Here is a 24,886-nt window from a genome sequence, read left to right on the forward strand (position 1 = left end):
TCAAAGGCATTTTTGTTGTACATTTTGTGGTTCTTTTTTCATCTTTATTGCATTTATTGAGTTGGGGAAAGGAATTCAGGTGGCATTTTTGTGGGCTTATTAGATCAGGTCTTATTTTTTTTTTTTTTTTTTTTTTGGTTTTTGGGCCACACCCGGTAACGCTCAGGGGTTACTCCTGGCTATGCGTTCAGAAGTCGCTCCTGGCTTGGGGGACCATATGGGACGCCGGGGGATCGAACCGCGGTCCGTCTCCTAGGCTAGCGCAGGTAAGGCAGGCACCTTACCTCCAGCGCCACCGCCCGGCCCCGTTATTTTTTCATCAACTTTCCAACTCTTGCTTTTGCTCTCTAGTAACAAAAATGTGTAACCTTGTTCACTAGTTTTAGAACTTGAGTTGAGTGTCAGAAAACCTTTCAGAATTTTAAATAGCATCCTGGATGTCAGCATTCTGTGCTCTTTACCACTACCTTTTACTTTTACTTTTACTTTGTCCCTTCTATAGTTACAAAGATGTAACACACACACACACACACACACACACACACACACACACGTCTAGATGCATTCATAGTTGAACTTTTTGCCCTGTTTTATTTGTGTGCAAGATTAGAGACATCCCATAAGAATAAAATAAAAATACCATGATTGTCTTCACAATCAGATCATGCATAAGAAACACAGAATGGATTCTTTGAAGTCTGGCCAATCCATTCATTCCCCCAGACTTTTTCTCCTCAGAGAAAGCAATTTAATGTGGCAAACAATACTGTGATAAGGTTGGGAATTTAAATGCATGAAAGCCTAGAAATGCCAGACTAAGAATCTCTTAGTAACTGTAGCTCTGCCTCATTGCACAGAGTAAATATACATCTCCAATTCTACTGGTATTGGGAGTAACCCACAACTCCGCATCTGTTTCATGCAGTTGGAATTAAGGTTCCCACAGCAACCACAACTTTTAAATTCTTAAACGTTAATTTCTGTGCCTGTATCATCAGCCAAAGCATTATGTTAATGTAGACTCTAGCTGAATTCTGAGCAGGTTTTTTTTGGGGGGGAGGGAAATATGTGTTAAGTATTACAGTTTAGGTAAGATGATAGCAGATTTCTTGAAGTAAGTACTCAACCACTAAGAATTTTTAGTTTTTTCCAGGACTCATTGGAATGTAGCAGGTATGGGATAGATTTTCCTGTGTCTCATGAATGTTAGGGAGTTATAGGGTTGTATTTTTTAGTTCAGGCAGAGGCCCCGTATTGAATTCTTTGTTTTTGCTCAAGGTAGCTAGCTTTCTGTTTTTGTTTTGAAACTTATCTTTGTTCTGAGATCTTAATCTGTCTTAAGAAAGTTCTAAGTGAAGCTTCACTCTGAGAGTCTACAAATAGCTTGTGATGGAATGAGGAGTGATTTCATTAGTATTCACTTGCAGTGTTTCAGATCCCTTGGCTTTTATTGAGGGGATTTCTTGAGGAGTGCATATGAGTACAGTGGAGGCCACAGGGGTGTTTTAGGAGGAACAGCCAGCATACATCTTGAATGTTCATGGAGGAGAAGTTAGCAGACAGGAAAAAAGGCATGCCAGAAAAACACCTTCTGAGTGAGCTGAGTTTATTTGAAATTGTCCAGTATTTCTTTATTTTAACATTACTTTTAGAGCTAGAGAGACAGTACAGAAGGGAAGTGAAGACACTTGCCCTTCATGTGGCTGACCTTGATTCTATCCCACCATCATATACACTCTGTACTGCATAGGGTCCCTTTTGATCACAAAGTCAGGAATAGCCCCTGAACACTGCTGGGTCTAGCCCCAGAGGAAATCCCCACTCACCTTTCAAACCAAACAATATTAATTTCTGTGCATTTTATCTGACCTGATAGACTTAAGTCAGTACCATTTTGACATTTAATGAATATATAAATGAGAAGGTTTTCATAAAAATGCATTTATTCTTATACATTTAAAATCTGGCATATTTTGCATTTGGAACACATCTTGATTTGTCTTAGCTTATTTTTAGATCTTTGTGACCACGTGTGGGTAGTGGCTACTGAAATGAAGAGCAAAACTCTGAAATTTCAGTTTCCATCGTTGCTCACATGTATTTACTGGGTGCCTCTTTTGTGAGGTGCCTCAGAGTAACAGGGAACAGCCCACATGGAACATTACAGTCTAGTAGGGGAATGAAGCGAGCAATTTCATTCATTTTAAGGGCTGTGAACCCACAGGGCATAATCTGGAAAGGCTTCAGTGAAGAAGCGAGCTTTACCTTCTGATGGGTGATTAGGAGTTAGTGGGGTAGAAAGAGGGAAGGAGGCACTTTCTGATCTAGACAGCAGCCATGACAGGCGCAGGACAGGTTTGGACATAGGGAATGAACACCAGCCATAGTGGCTGGTGTGTGATTGGTAATTTATTTACCAGTGTGGTGCAACCCCTAAAGGGGCTTGCACATTGCGAATACCCTGGGCTACTCAGCAAGAAAGATAGTACCTTGTTGTGAGGTTAACTCTTCCCCAATGCCCTATGTTAATATCAGCTGGATGGTCAGATCCACCCACACCTGGGAAGGTCTGCAGTTTGGAATAAAGAATATAATATGCTGGCTGGGGGAGGGGAGCAGAGAAAGAGAAAAGGAGCAAGGAATCACGGAGAGTAGCAGAGAAGAAGCTGTTTGGAAAAGGCTTGCCATAGAAGCCATGTGAGGAAATGTACATGGCGGATAGGGCCATAGAATAAACCCACCTGTCTCGAATGAAACTTTAACTGACTGCATGTGAAATTATTTTGTTGCTTCTACCCTTCTACAGAACTGCGGGCAGAAGGGGTAAAGGTGCCATGCTGAGAAAGGCCTCACCCCAACATTCATATTTTATATTTTATATTTTATTTTAAAACAACATCTGGGGGACAATGGGCAGTTGTTTTTGTATGACCATAAGAGGGGGTACCTACTGCTCAAGGTATGAGTGGTGCATACTTTTTCAGTTTTTATTTTTTTTTTTATTTTTGTTGTTGATTTTTTTGGTACCACAACCAGCGATTGCTCAAAGGTTACTACTCCTGGCTCTGAAGGAATTAATCCTGGTGCTGATCGGGGGACCATATGGGATGCTGGGGTATCAAACTCAGGTCAGCCATATGCAAAGCAAACACCTTACGCACTGTGCTACCTCTCTGGCCTCATTTTTCTTGAATTTTAAATTCAGGAATCACATGTCTGGATTGATGTTGTGTTGGTGGCTTGCCTTTACCCAACAGAGAATGAACTTGAATTTATAAGAGAGGCTCTTCCTGGATGAGAAGAACCTCAATAGCAAGGAGTAATCATTGAAGCCTCTCAGTTGGCCAAGGCTGAGGGATAAAGGAATAAATGGTGCAAGGTAGCAGAATTTATGGATGTTGCTCTTTTTGTTGGGAGATACAGAGTTCTTGCCTTTCTGCCTTAAAGAACGTCCCCTCTAAATCTTAGGATGCGTCAGAGATTCTGATCTATGTATATTTTAAAATGAACAGCGATTTCTAATATAGGCAATGGAGGAGGAATCTCAGGGGCTCCAGCAGGCTCTGAACTGTACATAGGCTGGAAAGACTTCAGAGAGTTTAGTGTAGGAGGCAGGCTCTGAACTGTACATAGGCCGGAGAGACTTCAGAGAGTTTAGTGTAGGAGGCTTTTGCAGGGTCGCCTGCCCCTAAACAAAATACTGTCTGTTAGAATGGTGCATGCAGCCTCCTGGGAGAGCTTCGTTTCTGTGCTCTTGATTAGATCTCAACTATTCTTAAACAGTTACTGGGGAGAGTCTAGTTGAGTTATTTCAGGCACAGGTGTTGGGCTAGGACCTCTTGCCTACTGCCTAGATGCTAGCCAGTGCAGATTAGAGAAGGGTGCCTCTTTCCGTGAGCATGTGGCCTGGCTATTGGATGGAGGCACACGTTTTCCCCCTGCTCAACCTCCTTGCTAGTGCTGGAGCACACACCTGGGTAGATGGCAGCCATGGGTAGAGCAGTGCTGGTAGGATTTTCAAGGTAGTGGCAGGGATATTCAGAATTCTGGGGAATGGTCTTCTAGTGGTAGAAATGGAGAGAATTTGAGGATTGTTGGACAGGCCTTGAATGAAACCCCTCTTAATCTTCCTTTCAATTTCTGGACAATCTCCCTGGGCTTCAGTGTCTTTAAGGTGGAAGAAAAAATAATAGGGTTCATTCTAATCTGCTGTTGTGAGAGGATGCAGATGAAGGGTCTGGAGGAGGAGTTGGAGGGAACACCTTTGCCTGAGCTTTGTCAAGGGCAAGCAGATGGCATCTATGACTCCTGCTGAGACACAGGCTTCCCCACAGCCTCCCAGATGATAATCCAATGGGGCTTGCCCTTCAAGGGAGAAGGAGAGAATCTCTTCATGTTCCTTTTCCCCAGGCCCTAAAAACTCCTCTCAACAGTCCCCATCTGATAGAGGTCTTCTGAGAAAACTGCATTGTTAAATGAATTCAGAGGGGGGGGGGGGAGGTAGGGAGGGAGAAGGGAGAGGGGAGAGGGAGAGAAGAGAGTTTTTGCTCAAGGTGAACCTGTGCTGCCAGTCTCTTTGTTTTGTTTTTTGTATGTTTGTTTGATTTTTTGGGGGGGGCCACACCTGTCAGCACTGAGGGGTTACTCATAGCTCTGTGCTCAGAAATCACTTCTGGTAGGCTCAGGGGATAAAACCTGGATTGGTCGCTTGCAAGGCAAATAAATGCCTTACCTGTTGTGCTGTTGCTTCAGCCCCATTATATCATATTTTTTTAATTAAAATTTTCTTTTGGTTTTGGGGCCACACCCGATGGTGCTCAGGGGTTACTCCTGGCTCTGAGCTCAGAAATTACTCCTAGCAGGGGCCGGAGTGATAGTGCAGCAGTAGGGTATTTGCCTTGCATGCAGCTTACCAAGGACTGACCTGGTTCCATCCCTGGCGTCCCATATGGTCCCCCAAGCCAGGAGCGATTTCTGAGCACATAGCCAGGAGTAACCCCTGAGCACCACCAGGTGTATCCCCCCCCCCAAAAAAAAAGGAAAAGAAAAAGAAAGAAATTACTCCTAGTAGTAATTTGAGGATCAGATGGGATGTCGGGAATTGAACCAAGTTGGCTGCTTGCAAGGCAAATGCCCTATTAACTGTGCTATCATTGTTTTCTTTTTATAATAGCCCTCATTGTTTTCTTTTTATTGGCAGCCAATAACATGGATAAAATGGCATAATCAAAGAAACAGTCAAATCCCCCCAGTCAAATGTTCCTTGATGATCAATTGATAGGAGAAGTTCATGAGAGACTAGCTGCCAAATTTTGATTAGTGCAGTATGCAGGATGCTTACTTTGCTTGTTTGACCTCATCACTCATGTGGTCCCCTGGACCTCATCAGTATCCTTGAACAGAGCCAGGAGTAAGCCTTAAGCACCTCTGGGTGTGAACCAGTTCATCCCTCTCCTCCACAAAACAAAACAAAACCCAAACACAAAAACCAAAAACCCAAAACTCAGTTTATTGTTGGAAGGGGAGTTCACAACAAGGATGTGGGCTCTGAAGGATTTCCTAGCTGGATGACTGTCAGGTCTGTGGACTTCTGGGTTCTTTTGAGTAAATACACCCCAGTCCTGGAGAGCTGAACTCCTTCAGGCTGGGTACCATTTTTGACAGTGATGTGTGTTGTGCTCTTATGGACCTAAATGATTTTCAGGGTTTCTCAGAGGTTCAGTTTATTTTATCTAGTTGTTTGCCACAAAGAAGCAAGTGCTAAGTCTTGGAGAAAGACTGTGGGCTTTTCTGAGCTACTGCCTTAAAGGAGATGGCACTGTGTGCAGTCTCCGGGCTTCCTAGAGAGCTGTTGGCTTTGATCTGAAACTGGAAAGCCTAGTGCTCTATTGCCCACGGCCTCTGTGGGCTTTGTATTGCACTTGGAGTGGAGATGACAAAGGAAGTGCAGCCCCTGGGTGCCTGGGCTTTGAGATAAGGGGTTATTCCCTGGGAAGTCTGTTCATGCAGTGCTATTGTAGTGGACTGGAGAGAGTGATAGATCTGTAATTTACCTTGGAAACAGCTACATAATTTACCCAGCCTCCAGGTGTTAAGCAGAAAGTTTGTGTGTGTGTGTGTGTGTGTGTGTGTGTGTGTGTGTGTGTGTGTGTGTGTGTGTGTGTTTGTGTTTTAGGAGAGACAGAGAATGCTTACTTCTTCCTAGCTCTCCGGTTAGGACTTTTGGGCATTGCAGAATGTTAGGTGGGACCCTTTGTTCCTGTCATTTCTGTACCGCCATATCAGCTGGTATTCATTTCCATTCCCCTGTCTTTCACCTGTCTCTCCATGAACTAATTTACCACATAAATGTGCTTTCACTGCAGGCCTGGCCTCTAAATATATTCAGACCTGGGCGCTAAAGGATCCATTTTGTTAAAGCTGTGATCAACCTAAGGTCCCGGTGTCCATGCTGCCTTTTGGGGTGCCACTTGACCTCACTGGGGTTCCTATGTATGCAGGCAGTTGATGATAGGCAGAGCTGCAGGAATGCCCATTATCGGTGATGCCCTGTGATTCTTAAGGGCAGGGCAGTTTCAGGTTCTAATAACTCCATTCGTTGTACAGGGCCCCAGGGTGCCTCCCATTTAGATGCGATGAAAAGCCCACATATCCCCTCCAGTTTAGCTTTCTGAGAGTAAGATATGACTGGTCCCCATGGGCCTAGCTACAGACGGTGCTGCCACTGAGACACATGCATGCTAGTCGAGCACTGGTGGCTGCAGCCTCTTAGTGAAGTGAGGACAAATCAATAAACCCGTGGGCTGTGATTGTGTGTGCTTATGGCAAACAGCAAATTAAAGGGGTGCTCTCGCTTGGCCTTAGTAACCTAGGAACCTGGAGGAAAGCAAAATTATCCCTTTGAAATGGATATAGCATTTTATTGCTTTCTCTTGCAGAGATGTGATGTGATCAAAAGACAAGGAACATGTCAGGATGCTGGCAGAGGTAGTCTGTACCCATTTCAGATTTGTTTGATCTAGGCATTTGTTTTAGAAAGGAAGAAACACAAACTGACTTTGGAGGATTGAAAAACATTACTAATAGGAGACTCTGGGTTGGTCTTGGCTGAGCTATTTAAGGTTCCACACCTATAACTGAAAAGTTGAACATCCAAGTGCCACCTGTTCCCAGCTGTAGTGGTCACTGGAGGTGAGCTTGGGCTCCTTGTGTTGAGGGCAGGAATTTTTGGTACCTAGGTGGTGAGTGCAGTTCCTGTAATGTGTAACAATTACTTTGTACTTGATCTAGATCCTGGGAATACAGAAATGCTATGTTCATCTCTTTGTGATTTACTTTTTGTTCTCTGTTTCAAGTGATATTTTCTTTCATTCCTTTTTTTAATATGTTCTCTTGCCTAATTCAGAAAGTTTGTGTAGAATTTCAAGTCTCCTCCTGGGTCTTTGTTAATCCCTCCCTGACTCATGCTGACCCATGTGCATATGCCTTTTATTTCTTTTTTGCTTTTTTGCTTTGTTTTGGATCACATCCCCTGGTATTTAGGGCTTTTCCTGGCTCTGATGTCTGGTATCATGCCTAGTGAGACTCGAGCTGTGGATCAAACCAGGCGTGGCAACATGCAAGGCAAGTGCCTTACCATTCTGTACTATCTCTGGCCCTGCCCCTTCTGGAAAGCCTTTTTGCCAGAACTTTCAAATGTACATTTTATGTCTTTTTCTTCTTTCAGCCATCCTGACCCCGTGGCTTTTGTTTGGGCTTGTTTTTCATTTTGAGGCCTCAACTCTATGGTCTGGTTCTCAGTTAGTCTGTCTCTGTCTGTCTGTCTGTCTGTCTGTCTGTCTGTCTGTCTGTCTGTCTCTCCCCCCATAAGCAGTTAATAAATGTTTACATTAAAATAACTACAAAGACTAAAGCCTTATTCATTTATTTCCTAATCCATGGCATTGTTTTTGATCAACGTTCAATTCATCTTTAGCTTTCTGACTGCTTCTGAGAATCTTTCAGGCTAGAGCTGGTGAACTGGAAGAGAGCAAGAGAGGGGGCCATGGGGGTGTTTTGGGGGACTGGTGTACCTTCCCTGCTTTTCAGCTGGATTCTCTGTCACATATGATTACATTTTCTTAGTTGTTGTTTGTTTTTTTTAAATTTGGGTTCTCTACCTTTATTAAAATTATTTTTATTTTTATTTTTTATTCATTCATTCATTCATTTATTTTTGGGGTTTTTTTTGGTTGGGGTCATACCCACAGTGCTCAGGGGCCACTTCTGGCTCTACGCTCAGAAATCGTTCCTGGCAGGCTCAGGGGAACCATATGGGATGCCGGGATTCGAACCACCGTCCTTCTGCATGCAAGGCAAACCACCTTACCTCTATGCTAGCTCTCCGACCCCACCCAATAATTTTTATTTTGACCACAGTGGATTACAAATCTTTCACAGTAATATTTTAGGTACATAGTGACATTGAATCAGGGGCATTCCCACCACCAGTATTGTCCTCCCTCCACCCCTGTTCCCAGCATGCATCCCATATCCCCCTACTTTGCCCCTGGGCTACTAAGATCAGGTTCAGTCCACTACTGGAGTTTTTTTTGGAGGAGGAGAGGAAGAGGGGAGGGGAGTAAAGGAGAGGAGAGATTAGGTTCGGGGTGTGTGTGTGTATGTGGTTGTAAATTTGACCTCAGTTTGACTATCTGGTGAGCACTACTCTTTACGAAGAATATCCTTTCTCCTTAAAAGTTCAGTGGTGTGTGTGGTATAGTGTTTGTAAATTTGACCTCAGTTTGACTATCTGTGAGCACTTACTCTTACGAAGAATATCCTTTCTCCTTAAAAGTTCAGGTATCTTGTGTGATTCATTGTAGATTTTAGGGGCACTTTTTCTCCTATGGCTGTATATTTTTTTTTCACTGTTGTCGACCTTATTGGTTGTCAGATTATTTCTTTGCTTGGAACTAATTTTAAAATCAATTAGAGAGTTCTCCCTTCATCTTTCTCTCTTTATTTATGAGACACTGATTGCAAAACTACCTACACTGTGTTTAGATAAATTACGTTTTTTTTTTTTTTGGTTCTTTTGCACAGCATTTATATTCCAGGCAAGGTAGAGTCAGTCATTCCAGGGTTTGCTCCTCTGCAGACCAGTGCTCTAGGTTTCATGTCCATGGAGGGCTAATTAGCTTTGTCTTGGGAAGAGTCAGGTCAATGCAGAAACCAGGTCATTTATGTCCCTCCTAGTTCAAGACGCCACTATGAATCCTGGAAATTTATTTTTCTTTTTGTTAACAGGGTGCTGATAATCATAGAAATTATCTTCCCACTCTTAGTAGTTGATGTGTATTGGTGGTCTTCAGGTCTGTATTATAGATGACTGCTGAAGGCTGCCTCACTTCTTGTCACTGCTCTAGCAAAGTCTTTTCTGAGCCTAAACCTCAAGGGGAAGCTGAAAGGGCATAGGAGATGCCCTTAGAAAAAGCCTATTGCCTCCGATTTTTTGTTTGTTTTTGTTTTTGGTTACACTTGGCAGTGCTCAGGTGTTTACTCCTGGCTCTGCACTCAGGAATAACTCATGGCAGGCTGGTGGCACCATATAGGGATATCCACTCAGGTCAGTCTGTGTGCTATATTGCTCCCATCCAACTTGAGAGACAGACAGACAGACAGACAGGCACTCACGCACGTACGCGTACGCACACGCACACACACAGTGTATATAAAATGTTACTCTTAAATTTTAGCCTTTGAAAATCTGGTTGCTTTATGGATTATCCACATGTCACAGGGCCTGTGTGCACCCTGTCTGGGTCCGCAGATGCCTGTGCTAGTTTTAGGCTGTTGGTGAACTCAGTGTCTTGTTGCTGTTTTAGTTTTTCTGTTCATGTGAGCTGCGCAGACATCTTTGCCCACACTGCTCTTCCAGTCCCTGTTAATTTCTCTGCAAGAAGCTATGTGATGTAGCCTTCCTTCATTCCATGCTCCTCTCTCTCACTCTAGCCCTTGAGAAATGAAGCAGTAATGGCTCCTTTTGTGGGGTACCCACTGCATTTGCATATTTAAACAGTTGAGTTCCAGAACTTTGGCTGCTTCTATGTCCCTGCTTGTTCTGGATGAGCCCACGCATAGGATGCATAGAATGTCTAGGCTTTTGCTTTGCAATGCTTTTTTTACTTCTCTCCCGGCTCCACCTTTCCTGCTCATTTTTATTTTCTGGGTCAAGCAGATGTCTAATTTCTTTCTTTGGGTGGGTGGTGGGGCATGTAACATCCGGCAGATGCCAGGGAGTTTCTCCTGACTCTGCATTTAAGATTTATTCTAAGGGGTGCTGGGGGTGGGGTGAAGAGTGGGTCATATGGGATACCAGGGATCAGACCTGGGTTGCCATGTGCAAGGCAAGCACCATACCCTCTGCTCTGCCCTCCCCAGCTCCCAATTTCTCATTTCTTGAAGACTCAGACCCACTTTTCCCCAGAACCTAGGTAGTTACTCAGGAGGTTCAGTACTACAAGGTATTGTTCCTTCTTGACAGGCTGGGACTAGTCATTCACAGTTTGTTGAAGGAAGGAAACAGAGGACTCTGTCTCCTGTCGTGCACTTTGGGCAGGTATCTTACCTGAGGAAAGCATTGGTTTATATCTGTGGCTCTTGTCTTTTGTGAGGTGGTCTATTCATATGAACTGCCTTATGTATCTGCTTATCCAGCTGGAGGAGGCTATTTTTAGAAAGAGAAGTTGTAGGTGGCTCTGGGCAGGATGGGCTGCTGCTGTGCTGCCTGTCTCAGGCCCACACTCTCATCCACAGATCTGGCTGAATGTCTAGTCCCTTTGGGTGACTTCCGGCTGCCTCATCCTTATTGTCCCTTCTCCTTTTCTCCATTTAGTGCTGCTGCTGCATGTGCCTTCTGCCTGGGAGGCTCCATAGACAGTTCATTTGCTGGTTCTGGCTATGGCGATGGTCAGGATTATTCGTTTGTACTTGGAGAGGAGGAAGATTTAGTATCCCTGAAAGCAGCTGATTTCCTTCCTTCCTTCCTTCCTTCCTTCCTTCCTTCCTTCCTTCCTTCCTTCCTTCCTTCCTTCCTTCCTTCCTTCCTTCCTTCCTTCCTTCCTTCCTTCCTTCCTTCCTTCCTCCCTCCCTCCCCCCTCCCTCCCTCCCTCCTCCTTCCTTCCTTCCTTCCTTCCTTCCTCCTTCCTTCCTCCCTCCTTCCCCCTTCCTTCCTTCCTTCCTTCCTTCCTTCCTTCTTCCTTCCTTCCTTCCTTCCTTCCTCCTTCCTTCCTTCCTCCTTCCTTCCTTCCTTCCTTCCTTCCTCCTCCCTCCCCCTCCCTCCTTCCCCCTCCCTCCTTCCCCCTCCCTCCCTCCCTCCCTCCCTCCTTCCTTCCTTCCTTCCCCCCTCCCTCCCTCCCTCCTTCCTTCCTTCCTTCCTTCCTTCCTTCCTTCCTTCCTTCCTTCTTCCTTCCTTCCTTCCTTCCTTCCTTCCTTCCTTCCTTCCTTCCTTCCCCCCTCCCTCCCTCCCTCCTTTCTTCCTTCCTTCCTTCCTTCCCTCCCTCCTTCCCTCCCTCCTTCCTTCCTTCCTTCCTTCCTTCCTTCTTCCTTCCTTCCTTCCTTCCTTCCTTCCTTCCTTCCTTCCTTCCTTCCTTCCTTCCTCCTTCCTTCCTTCCTTCCTTCCTTCCTTCCTTCCTTCCTTCCTCCCCCCTCCCTCCCTCCTCCCCCTCCCTCCCTCCCTCCCCCCCTCCTCCCTCCTCCTTCCCTCCCTCCCCCCCTTTTTTATTTCTTACAAAGGGGAAAGAAGGGATCCCAGCCCTGGGCCATTTCTCTTGCTGTGTTTCAAACCAGTAGCTCAGCCCTTTTGCTTCCGGAATGCACCCAGGATTCCTCCCTGCCATTTGTGCCAAGCACTTGCTTTCATGGATTGCTTGTCAGGACCCGCCTCCTTGATTTTCAGACTTTCTGGTTTCACTCCTTTCCACAGCCTCCCATTCCCCTTCTCTCAGATGAGTGAATGGTTCCTTCAGGCTCAGACAGGACAAGCCTGTTTGCATACCAAATGCCAGCTCTTTCTGGTGTTGTTTGGATTCAGTGACATCCAAGTTCAAGGCAGTGCAGGTTGCTTTGGGTTGGAGCATATTTGGATTTGTTGTGATAAGAGTCCCTGAGTGAGAGTATGTAGAGATACCACTGGGCTCTAAGCCCCGTCTTTGTCGTCAAAGACACTCCATGGGCCCAGGCTCCCTGAGGTTGTGAATAGAACTTGATACACTGAAAATTTTGTCTACTAAAATTCTGCTGCCTTTCACCAGCCACCTTCCTTGCCCAATCTGAAGTGCATCCTAGGGCCAGTGAGAATGTCAGCAATCCTGGCTGGGAATTTTCTTTCTTTCTTTCTTTTTTTTTTTTTAACTTTATTGATTGATTGGTTTTGAGGCCACACCCAGTGGTGCTCAGGGGTTACTCCTGGCTCTGCATGCAGAAATCACTCCTGGCAGGCTGGGGGACCATATGGGATGCCGGGAATTGAACCTGGTTCCTTCTGGGTTGGCCGCATGCAAGGCAAATTCACTAGCACTGTTCTCTCTCTCTCTCTCCTCTCTCTCTCTCTCTCATCTCCTCTCTCTCTCTCTCCCTCTCTCATCCTCTCCTCTCTCCTCTCTCCCTCCTCTCTCTCTCTTCCTCTCTCTCTCCTCTCTCTCCTCCTCTCTCTCTCCTCCCCTCTCTCCCTCTCTCCTCTCCCTCCTCTCCTCTCTCCTCTCTCCTCTCTCCTCTCTCTGTCACTCGCCTGGAATTTTCTATTTGTAATATGCTGGTGGCAGCTGGCTTGTTCCTTTCTCCATGCCACTGCCCACCTAAGGGCTAAAGGCTTGTGACCCTGTGGTTCTTCCTCTTCAAGTCTTTATCCTCTTATCTCAGGGATGGCTAATTCTAGCTTCTCTTTTGTTGGTACTCAGGGCTGCTGGGGGCCACTTTTGGTGATATTTGACCAACCAGGATCAATGCTATGGTCCAAGACTGTGGTGCTGCTGGGGCCCTGAGATGCTCAGGGCAGTGGTTCTCGGGACTGAACACGAGTTGCCCTTGTCCTATCTCTCTATTCTTACATCCACTTCTATTTTTAGGGTTTGGGTTTGGTCCAAACAGTAGGGCTTAGTCCTGGTCATAGTAGGGGACCATTTGAAGAGGGGCTTGAGTTAGCCACATGCAAGGAAAGTACCCTATCTGCTATACTAGCTCTACTGTGTACTGAATCAACAGCAGCCAAACAGGATCCCTCTAGTTTCTTGGAAAAACCATATTAAAGCTGCTTATTAAGTACAATTTTATGTTCTAAAAAATAGCATTCACACAATTTTAGTCAGGCCTCCCAGAATTTACATACATTGATGTATTTTAATTGGCCAACTCTTTCTATCTATAGCTGATTGTAGTATTATAGAACTGGGGGAAGCACTTTGTGGTTTTACAAAAGTGCTGGTGCCTGTATAGCATTTGGAGAAGGAGATTAGAGATAGGGGGGAAAAATCCTCCTCCTTACTTGTTTGTGTTAGAACATCTAAGTTTTGGGGGGATGGGAAGGGCATACCTGGTTGTTGCTCAGACCTTACATATGGTCTGTGCTCAGTGATTACTCCTGGCGGGGCTCAGGAAATCATATGCTATGCCCACTGGGGTTGGCTGTAGCAAGCCCTTATAAGCTGCACTATCTTGCTCAGTACTTGAGGAGTTATTTATTACCATTGCTGGGGAGAAAAGTTGAGTTCAACTCAGTGTAGAAAGGACAGGTCAGAATTTATATTCAGAGTGGACGATGATGGTACTAATCTGTTCTACAGGGTGATCAGATGATCAAGGTGACTTACAGCAGGATTCTTTCTAAAATAGGACATCATAGGGGCCAGAGAGATAGCTCAGAGGGCTGACTGCATACTTTGTATGCAGAATAACGATTTGATCTTTAGCACCACTGGATCTGCCCAACAGTGTTGGGAGCAACCCCAAGTCCTATTGAGTGTGACCCATGAAAACCTAAAGAAAAAGAAAAATTGTATAATCAGAGATGAGAATGGGATCATGATCTTGTTGAAAAGAGCCAGAGTAGAGTGCATTGATGGGGGAGAATCTTGTTTGTGAGATCCAGTTTCATACAACCTTGGGGTTTGTAATCAGTGGTAGAAAGTCTCTAATTCCTTTAAAAAATACTTAATTTTTCTGTTGGAAGTAGCATTGCACTGACATTCAGGTCTGCATCATTGAAAATTAACATGTGTATACTATATTTAAAATCAACAACTCATGATCTGTAGAGCTGGATAGTTCCAGCCCAGGGTCCAGTGGGAGAAAGCAGGTGGCACATGATGGCAGCATCAGGATCCTTCATTTCCTCCTCATGCCCAGTTGCAATGATATCTTTTGCTTCTCTTCTTTTCCTGGCTAGTTCCGTCTTATCTGTTTTCAGTGCTTGTCAAAATTCATCAGGAGTGAATGAATATGAGGAGGAAAGTTTTGTAGTTTCTTGGAGCAAGCTTAGCATCTCACACATTGCTAAATACTTGCTCTTCCTTAGGAATTAACTTTTTTTTCCCTCTTTCTCCACTTTGCCATGAGTCCATGTGGATCCCCATTGGTTCCAATTGTGGATTTTCTTACCCATTTGCAGGTCTCCTGTAACAACTGATGGGGAAGTGTAGAGTCCCTTTTGGTATTGGTGAGCTTCATGCCATAGGAAGGAGATTAGAAGTGCAGGAAGGAAGTGGGGTAGGGCTTGGGTCCCTCTGTCCTCCTACAGGCCCATCCTCCAGTACCTCTCTGATGCTGAAGGGAGTTGGGACTCACTGCTATTTCTGGCTCCTATTTGACCTTGGTAGTTCACTCTCTTCTCCTCTGTAGCCTTCCCTGCTAGAAAATGATGTTCATATGTATGGTTCTAATGTATCCCCTGATGAGAAGTTTTGCAAGGACACATCATTTGATTGTTAACTGTTAGATTCAGACTAACATGGCTGCTAACATTATTGCTTCTCGGTTGCTACAAATGAGCCTCTGGCCTTCTAGGTTTGCACAGGACTGTTTTGAAGACAAAGATTAAGTGGGTTCCTGCTAATGGCTTATTCTTTGAGTTAACAGTTGACTTGCCCTGAGGAGGGGTTCCCCTTCTTTCGCAGACATCCTTTTCTCCCTCAGGCTCTAGTTCATACAAGGGAGGGGCCTTGTTGGCATTCTCCATGAAATTCCATTGTTTTATTCAGGTGCAGTTTGTTAGCTCTGTACGGTAAAATCTGTGCTTGCAGCTGAACTGTTCATTTCTCACGATTACCAGGGGTTTTTTTTTTTGTTTGTTTGTTTGTTTGTTTGTTTTTGGTTTGTTTGTTTTGCATTTTAGCTCAAGAACTACTGTTCTTGATTATAGCTCCTAACTGGGAAGGCAGAGGTTTTCTATGGCTGCCTGTCTGCCCAGGGATTGGGTTCCTTGATAGTTACCTCTTTCTCTTTCTTGGGCTAGTATTATTGATTCTGTAATATCTCTGTAGTTCCTGTTGAAGCTTTCCTTCCCACTAGGGTCTCATAGCCTAGTGCTCATGTGGCCTCTCTGCCTGGCATAGAACATCTCCAGAAGGTTCTTGAGAGGAGTGAGTAGAGCTCAGCCTGGTGAAATGTATCTGTTTTAGGGATCAGAGAATAGTTGCAGGGTTATTTTCTGGGTTTCTAGTTTTCAGCTGATGTTTGACTTAGGTCAGTGGTTTCAGGGTGAATTTCATTGTCTTATATAGAGTGTCTTGAGGTCACACCTTGTGCCATTGTTGAACTAAGCCTTTCAAGAGTAGGGGGCAGGAGAAAGCACATATTTGCTGTGAACATGTGTCTGGAGCCCTTAGACTGCATCCATGTGCTTTTTGACATGGATAGGGGGACTTAAAGGTTGGCCCATGAGTGTCCTTTGGTTCAGCATTACAAAATCCTCAAAGTGCCTTCTGAACTGAGGCTGGCACTTGAGCTCAGAGCATGTTGTGAAGGGAGTGGGCTGACTCTAGTGAAGCCTCTTTTTTACCCCCACCCCTTTCTCTTTCCTTCCTTAACTCCCCCTCCCCTCCCCTCCCCCCTTATAATTCCCCTTTCATTTTTCTTTCCTACACCCAGTGGTACTTAGAGATTATTTCTGACTTGGTGCTCTGAGATCCTTCCTGGAGGTGTTTGTGGGAACAGGTGGTACCAAACTCAGGCCTCCTGTATGCAGAGCATTTGCTCTGACCCTTCTGACAGTTTCTAAAGACATAAAGGGTTTTCTCTTCAGGTAGCTTTTGTGGGGTGGGGGGCATATCTGATGATGCTCAGGGGTCACTCCTGGCTATGTGCTCAGAAATAGCTCCTGGCTTGGGGGGCAATATGGAACACAGGGATTTGAACCACAATCCGTCCTGTATCAGCTGCGTGCAAGACAAACGTCCTACCACTGTGCTATTGCTCCAGCCCCTGTCCAGGTAGCTTTTTTAGGTAGGGCCCAGCTTCATAGGCTAAGTGCTATTTGCTAGAATATATATGTGGATCAATTCATAAAATGTGGCTTAGACATCAGTTTGTGTAATAAGTTCTGTTGTAAAGACCAGCTGCCTAACAGACTGGAATATTTGAGGTTGTTCCGGAGAGAGAATGTTGGTCTATGTGCTGACTGAGGAAGGAAGTTGCTTGATATGGAGGAAGGCAGAGGTGGTGGGAGCCTGTGTGTTCCAGATAGGTTGTGAGGCACTGAGCCTGCACCTGTGTTGTGACCCCCTTGCCTATTCTGTACCCCCATATCCACTCTATCCTCATGCTAGCTCTGTGCTCCCATATCTGTTCTTTGTTCCCAACTCCTCATTCAAGTTTGGACAGACATGAGAGGGTTCCAGAGCTCATTCAAGGCTCTTTTTCTGCTAAGGGAGTCTCCTTGGCATGTTTGCTTGCACCTAGGAGTGCTCCTTGGGCTTCCTTGAGGGCCCGGCATATTGGTGACTGTCCTTAGGGTTGTTGGTCACATTCCTCCAGGCCCTATTGTTTTGAGTTTCTGTTCTTTATTGAAAACCTGAATTGGGTAGGCTGGGGAAGAGGGGTGACAGGAAGAAGGGGAAGTCACATCCTCTCAATCTTTGTTTACAGCATAGTTTTACATATTGAATCACTACCTGCCACCATTTTTAAGGCCCCACAGTTTATGTTATGCACATATTTTTAGCTTATTAGTTTATCTGATTTATGGTGGTTATATCTGGAGGGATCAAGCTTGGGCCTCACACATGCTAGGCATGCTCACTACCACTTGCACCATTTTCCTGGCCTTTAAAATTAGTGTTTATTTTGGAGAATGGTAAGGAATTTGGACCACACCTGTCTGTACTTAGATCTTACTCTTGATTCTGCTCACTCTTCTGGAAGAAGTGTTCTAGAAACTGTATGTGGTGCTGGGCATTGGAACCCAGGTTGATTGCTTGTAAGTTAGGCACCCTGCCCTCAGGACTATTGTTCCTGCTCTCCTGCTCGTGTCTTTTATTTTTGGGGGCAGGGGAGTCATGCCTGGCAACGTCAGGGGTTACTCTTGGTTCTGTGCTCAGAAATCGCTCCTGGCAGGCTCAGGAGATCATATGGGATGCTGGGAATCAAACCCAGTCCGTCCTGGATTGGCCATGTGCAAGGCAAATGCCTTACTGTTGTGCTATCTCTCCAGCCCCCTTGCTCATGTTTTTAAGGAGTGTTGAACTTCAGAAAAGTTGGCGATCTTTTTCTCCTTACTGTCTCTCTAATTTCTTGGCAGTCACCTGACCAATTAGAACAGTTAGGCCAGCTGTATATAGAGACTAGACTCTCCTTCTGAATAGAAAAATTCATTATTAATGGTTTGAGGTACTGACTTCAAACCCTCTGAGCATCTACATGTGAGTTCTTCATTATCACTTGAGTTTTAGTTCATTCTTCTCACTCACTAACCCCATTAGATACATGACTTAGGCTTCTGTTTCATCTTCACATGCATTCTCTCCGTAGACATTGTTCCTGATTACAAGTGAAGCATTCACTTGATACATTTTGGAAAATTTGAAGAAGAAATATGAATTACTCAAGTCTCCCTTCTGCAGGCCATATCCCCACTATTGCCATCATTCTCCGGCCGCCTATTATCCTCTCACAGAAGGTGCCCGTTTTGAGCCTGGCTTTGCTGTAATTTCTGGACCATGTTTTCTCATGGCTGTGCACTTTTTAAGAACGTGGGTACACCATCATTTAACTTTCTCATTGTAGCAATTTGTGGCTATAAATTATTTCCAATTATAATGGTTAGATCTTAGTTCTTGGGGAGAAAATTTTCTTTGAAGTAGAAAGGGTGAAAAGATCCATTCAGCTCTGAAGCCGCTCTGGGGTGAGTTGTGCCTTGTACAATGGAGGAGATTCTTCCCGCAGACACATGCTCCCACAGGGGCTGGTATTTAGCCCTGCTGGCACTGGCAGTGTACTCTCTAATCACCTAATTCCTTATCTATTTGTGTTATTTAGAAGCAGATTGTGATCCAGGCCCACTGTGTTCTTCTGCCAGGAAGATGCCCTCCCCCAGCTACTGAACTTGCTACTTCTGTGGTCCAGGAGGATTGGGGGTAGAGGGTGGGGGAACCTGATGATGGGCCATGTCTGGGAACCACAGCTCTTTCCCATCACTCTTGTCTGGGTAAGAGGGGCAGTGAATGGGGATGGGTGGGATGAGGGATTCACACTAATGGGAGCGTAGAAACTTGGAAAGATTTGGGACCACAGCTTGCAGTATTTTATGTATTTTTTTCCTGGTGTTGCTTTGTCAGTGACTTCCATGGGACATTGAACTGGTGAGGATTCACACAACACTGCAGATTATTACATGGCCCCCTGTTGTGTTCAAAACAATTACCCCCCAAGTAAGCATGTATAAAGCAGCACCATTTAATTAAAAGATAAGTGCATTGATGAGCAGTAGGTATTAAAATCGCAATTGCTATTTTAGTGGACCATACCACACCCCACTCCAGGTAGATTCAGCCAGTTTAAGGCAGGCAGGAAATGAGACAGAGGCAGCTCTCCACAGCCACTTCGCCTTGGTGTGCCAAAGTGACACCATCAACAACAGGGTTGGGTCTCAACAAGTGAGGGCTCTGCAGTATATGAAGGCTTTTAAGAGCTGCTGTCAGCCTCTCTACTGCCTGGATGTGGGATACTCTGTGCTGCCTGTTACGTGGCAGTGGAGAAAAAGCTCTCTTTCTTCCCCTGTCTGAAATGGGCTTGGTTCCTTGAGAGTGAGCAGCATCTTGTTGTCTCACAGCCCATGTTGTATTAATTGGTTTCTACCTTACTCAGTATTTGTTCTTCACCCTAGGGTGTGCTCTGGTTCTTGCTAATAAAAAGCCCTGGTCTCAGGAAAACTCTGGCATTTTCTCTGGTTTTCCTCCACTAAACTACCTGCTTCTTAGGAGCGGAATTTCTTGTTGGAGTTTCTAAACCCCTTTTCCCTCTTTCACTGTGTGGATTGTATCCTGCATCCATGTATGCTTCCAGACCTGCATCTCTCCAGGTTCTGGTTTTGGAGCCTCTTGTTTCCTTCTCAGCCCAGGAGTTACTGTCAAGTACTGTGGCTAACATATGTGTCATGCAATTGGAGACACACTCGGCTCTTCTCAATTGCTCACATGTGCATTTTCCCATTCTTGCCTTTGATTATTTTGTATTTTGGCCAAAGAAAAATAGACATAGCCCACTGTTGGCAGGTTTCCATATCTCCACATCCCCTTCCAAATGAAGAACTAGCCTTTTGCCTTCTTTCAGCCACACGTCTAGCTCAGACCTTCCTGATGGCTTATCTGGAATTGCTCCATCAGTGGAGGGCGAGGCCCTATATAAAAACCACATTTATGTACTGGCTTATTGTTTTTACTGTTTTTTGGATTTACAAATACTATTGATGATGGTTTCTCACAGATATAATATCTACACCACACCCATCAGCAGTGTACGCATCTCCCTCCACTAAGGAACCTAGTGTCTTCCCTCTGATTCCCCCTCAGCTGTGTGGTGTGGGTCAGTTCCCCTGTTAGCTTTGTTGCCTTGGCCCTTTGTTGCTACCTTGCCATTTATGTGAAAGTCCCACTTATGAGAGAGATCATTCTCTATATCTACTTTTTATTCTGACTTACATCACATAGCATGTCATCATCTGATTCTGGCCATCTTACTGGAAGTTGTGTGATGTTCGTCTTTGTTAGAGCTGTATAGTGTGTGTGTGTGTGTGTGTGTGTGTGTGTGTGTGTGTATCTACCACAACTTCTTTATTCATCATTTATAGTTGGGAATTTGGGCTGGCTTTAGATTTCGGTGATTGTACTAAGTGCAGTGATAAACATAGGTGTGTACTGATTTTTAAATAGTCACTGTCACAAACCCTCTTTCCTTTAGAGATGACTGTCTTTTCCAATGATGGCAGTCCAGGGAATCTGGTAAACCAGAGCAGCGCAGATGGACAGAGCAGAGCGCATATTTTTAGCAAGTTGCCCTATTGTCTGTGCTCCTTGAGACTTGGGGTCCTGCTAACTTCTCGGAGAACCAATAGCAGGTACTGGAAGGACCTTCACTGTGTCTAAGGCATCGGAAATGTGTATGGGGGTTGCAGAGATGTGGCACCTAGGGGCCAGCTCTGAGGAAATGGAGCATGTGTCAGGCAGCTGTGCACAGTGTACCTACAGCTCCCAGAAGAGCAGCAGTGGCTCCGGGGACCAGTGAGACTGCCCTTTGTATGGATCCTTTCTTGTGGTTTCAAAGAAGAAATAAGTATCTTGGTCATTTAAAAAAGTAATTTTAGCTCATAGACTTCCCGCCACACTTGAGTAACTTTTGGAAAGTGTAATATTTTACCCAAATCCCATTAAGCATTAGGCACTCTTTCTATATTCCCTTTACTGTCCTTTAACTGATTAGTGAAATATTTATGTGAACCCAGAAGGCTGATTTATTTATTTTATTGTCTTTTTTTTTTTTTTTTAATAACTTGCTTCTCCCAATGTGCCCTGTGCTTTCTGAGGCCCAGACAAGCTCTGTGATTTCCTTAGTATTAATCTGCCCTCCCCTGACCTGCATCCTCAAAGTATTGCTCTGGGCTTTTCTGGAGAAGTTTCTCACTGTTATTACCCCCCACCCCCACCCCGCGGGCATATTAAATTCACTCAAAATGCCCCCCGTCAAAGGGCAGTGTCTCTCATTTTAGGATAAGTGGCCAGTCAGTGGATAAGAGTAGATGGTGTCCTATCCCCACCCCCAGTGTGTGATGGAGAGATAGATAAGAAAATACCATTTATCAAATGGGTTTCAGTTCCACTCCAGAACCTTTGTTTTAGGTCAAAGAGTTTTACCCACTGTGTGTTTGCAGGCCTAAGTACTTAGGAAAACCACGTCTTTCTTTTCATTCCAGAAGGTCTCAAAACCATTGCTCTTCTAATTGGTAATAGATCTCAGGATCCAAACTTCTTTATTAGTTTTTTTGGGTGTCATGCCTGATGGTTTTCAGAGTTTACTCCTGACTCTTTTTGATTGTATTCTTTTTGTTTTAGGGCCACACCTGGCATTGTTACTCTTGGCTCTACACTCAGAAATCACTCTTGGTAGATTCAGGGGACCCTATGGAATGCCTAAGATTGAATGATTGGAGCCTGGTCAGTTGCATGCAAGGCAAGTTTCCTGCCCATGCACTCCTAATGCTCTGGCCCCCTCAGAATCCTAGTCATAAAGGTTTAGTGGTTAGAGGGTCAGAGGAGAGCCTCTTTAAGGTGCAATCTCTTATAAGAGCAACCTCCACTTCCCCCTCACAGTACACCACTTTTACAAGCCCTTCTCCAGATCCCTCTCTGCTGAGATTGCTCTCAGATTTCCCTTTGGTCACTGGATTCTCATTGTTGCCTGCAAGTCCAGAATCTCTAGTGTTGTTTTTAGGTTAAGGACAGAACTGGGTTTTGTATTGATTTTTGTTCTAAGAGTAACTGGTTGCATTTGTAATGGGCAGACACATGCCTGTGTGTGTGTGTGTGTGTGCGGGCGCGTGCGTGTGCATGCGCAGGAAGGGAAGTGGTGAATCTTTTATTCATCAAGTTCTGTTGAATGCAAAAGGCTAATAAAAAAAGACAGTAGCTTGGGCATTTTTAATCATTTATTTTTAATGTGTTGACTTGGAATCATGGAACGAAAAGCACATACAACTTAGAATATAATAAAAGATTAATGAGAAACAAAGCCGTGAACTCATCAGTGTCTTAACTCCACTAAATTACAGCCCTATAGAATTACAGTAACTCATCTGTGTATCACACAACAGAGGCAGTGATTGCCTGTTTTGGGTCGGACTCAGTAGCAGCGAGGCTCAATCAGCAGAGCAGTGCAGAGTGAAATGTTAAGGGTAGCTGCTTTAATGTGGGGCTTCTTAACCCTTGGCAGCACATCCAAGCCAGCCAGGGACCCCTTAAGCAATCATGCATGCCCCTAGGTGTACAGAATCAGAATTTCCAAGTGAATCCAGGTAGATTTTCATTTTCTCCTGCCTTTGCTTATGTTCCCTTCCATAGTTTTGGTGTGCTGTTTAGGGAGATACCACAATCTTGTGTTATTCTCTAGCAGTGGGGTGCTGAGATGGAGGTAGAGAGTGGGTAGAATTGATTATGGTTGGTGTCCTGTGATGAAAAGCATTGGTATTGAACCGAGTGTCATCTTGTAACTATACATTTTGTTAAGCTCACCCAAAAACACGTTCAGTAATCATGTTCTTATCAATTTTGGGGAGGAGGGATTTTTGTTTGTCTTTCATAAAGGTGTCATAAGCACTTATATTCTCTCTCTTTATAGCAAGCTGTACTCAGCTTACCCTTGACTGTGTGCTCAGGGAGCACTTCTGGTGAGGACTGAGGACTCACATGTGGCGGTGGGGATCAAACCCAGCTTGGCTGCGTGCCTGGCAAGCATCTTTCTTACTCATTGTACCATCTCTTGAGCCCTCTAGTCACTTATTTTTACAGGTGATGAGTTTAAATATGTCACTTCAGGAAAGCCTGTCTTTTTATAGCCTTTTGTTTATGGTTTTGCTTTGGGGCCATGCCTGGTGCGTCTCAGGGGTTACTCCTGGCTCTGTATTCAGGAATAACTCCCAGCTGGCTTTGGGGAAGCATATGGGATGACCTGTTGGCCTTTTGCAAGGTAAGCATCCTACCTGCTGTACTATCTGTGATTCCAGAGCATTATTAAAACATTATTATTTATTCAGCCTCCTAGAGTAGAAGAAAAATCATTATCATAGTTGTGATATTATAATAAGAAATAATTTGCATTTGTCGACACAGAGCTGCTCAATTTATTGACATGACATAATTGGTAAGAGCAAGAAAGATGTCCTGTGTTCTTGATGAAGTGACTTTAGGCAAAGGCCTGAGGATGGGACCTTGTCAGGGAAACCTGCCCAGATTAGAAGAAGTTTCATTTCATTTCTGCCCCTTGACTTCTGGGGAGGAACTATTGATAATTATAACAATGGGTCCTCCTTAAAAATCTTAAGATCTCGGTCGGAGAGATAGCATGGAGGTAAGGCATTTGCCTTGCATACAGAAAGACAGTGGTTCAAATCCCGGCATCCCATATGGTCCCCCGAGCCTGCCAGGAGCGATTTCTGAGCGTAGAGCCAGGAGTAACCCCTGAGCGCTGCTGGGAGTGACCCAAAAACCAAAAAAAAAAAAAAAAAAAAAAAAAAAAAAAAAACAACTAAATAAACCAAACAAACCTTAAGATCTGGGGGCTGGAGAGATAGCACAGAAGTAGGGCATTTGCCTTGCAAGCAGCTAAACCACTGTGGTTTGGTGGTTCCATGATTCGAATCCCGGTAGCCCATATGATCCCCCATGCCTGCCAGGAGCGATTTCTGAGCACAAAGCCAGGAGTAACCTCTGCGCGCTGCCGGGTGTGACTCAACACCCCCCCCCCCCCCAAAAAAAACCCATAAAAACAAAAAACACACACACACCTTAAGATCTGGGTTTGGAGAGCTTTTAGACTGAACACATTGGGAGTGGAGGCAAAAGGTGAAGCTCAGAGATGGAAGCTATACACCCTCTCTCCCCATGCATCTCTTCCATCTGGCTAGTCTAAAGTTACATCTTTCTCTAATGAACTAGAGAATGAAACATGGGTGTGAGTTCTGTGAGTCCCTCTTGCTAATTAATTGATCCCAAGGAGGGTATTATATAACCAATCTATGGGCAGTTAGAAGAAGTCTGAATTTGCTGTTGGTGTTTGCAGTGGGATGGGGGATTGCAGCCTTGTAGGTAGGATGAGGCTCTTAGCCTGAGGATCTGATGCCACCCACAGGGAAGTGGTATCGGCTTTGAATGTTCCTGTAGGATCCCTATCTGTTGCGTAAAAGGTGGCAAGCAGTGTGGTGAGTATGCTTCCCCTATTTCCCAGTGTGCACCTTAAAGTTTGACTAAATAGTTGTATTGAACTGGATTTCTGTCCTCATTTGGACTAATAAGTAGATGCCTTAAAAGCTGTAAAGTGGGGAATCCTGTGATTAAGATTCTAACAAAAGAAAAATCTTTTTTTTTTTTTTTAATTTTTTTTTTGGTTTTTGGGCCACACCCATTTGACGCTCAGGGGTTACTCCTGGCTATGCGCTCAGAAGTCGCTCCTGGCTTGGGGGACCATATGGGACGCCGGGGGATCGAACCGAGGTCCGTCCTAGGCTAGCGCAGGCAAGGCAGGCACCTTACCTTTAGCGCCACCGCCCGGCCCCCAAAAGAAAAATCTTATAGTGGAAATGGTAAACATGCATTAAGAACTTTTTGGTGAGGGGTCAGAGCGGTGGCACAGGCAGTAGGGCGGGTGTCTG

At 44.8% G+C, this 24,886-nt stretch overlaps 1 protein-coding gene across 1 annotated transcript in view; it reads left to right on the forward strand.

Annotated features, from left to right (window-relative positions):
- The window catches only part of SND1 (staphylococcal nuclease and tudor domain containing 1), a 531,547-nt gene that overhangs the window by 95,415 nt on the left and 411,246 nt on the right, over positions 1–24,886 (forward strand). The window lies entirely within an intron of this gene.

Source organism: Suncus etruscus, chromosome 1 (genome assembly GCF_024139225.1).
Source record: "Suncus etruscus isolate mSunEtr1 chromosome 1, mSunEtr1.pri.cur, whole genome shotgun sequence".
In the NCBI taxonomy this organism is placed as follows: domain Eukaryota; kingdom Metazoa; phylum Chordata; class Mammalia; order Eulipotyphla; family Soricidae; genus Suncus; species Suncus etruscus.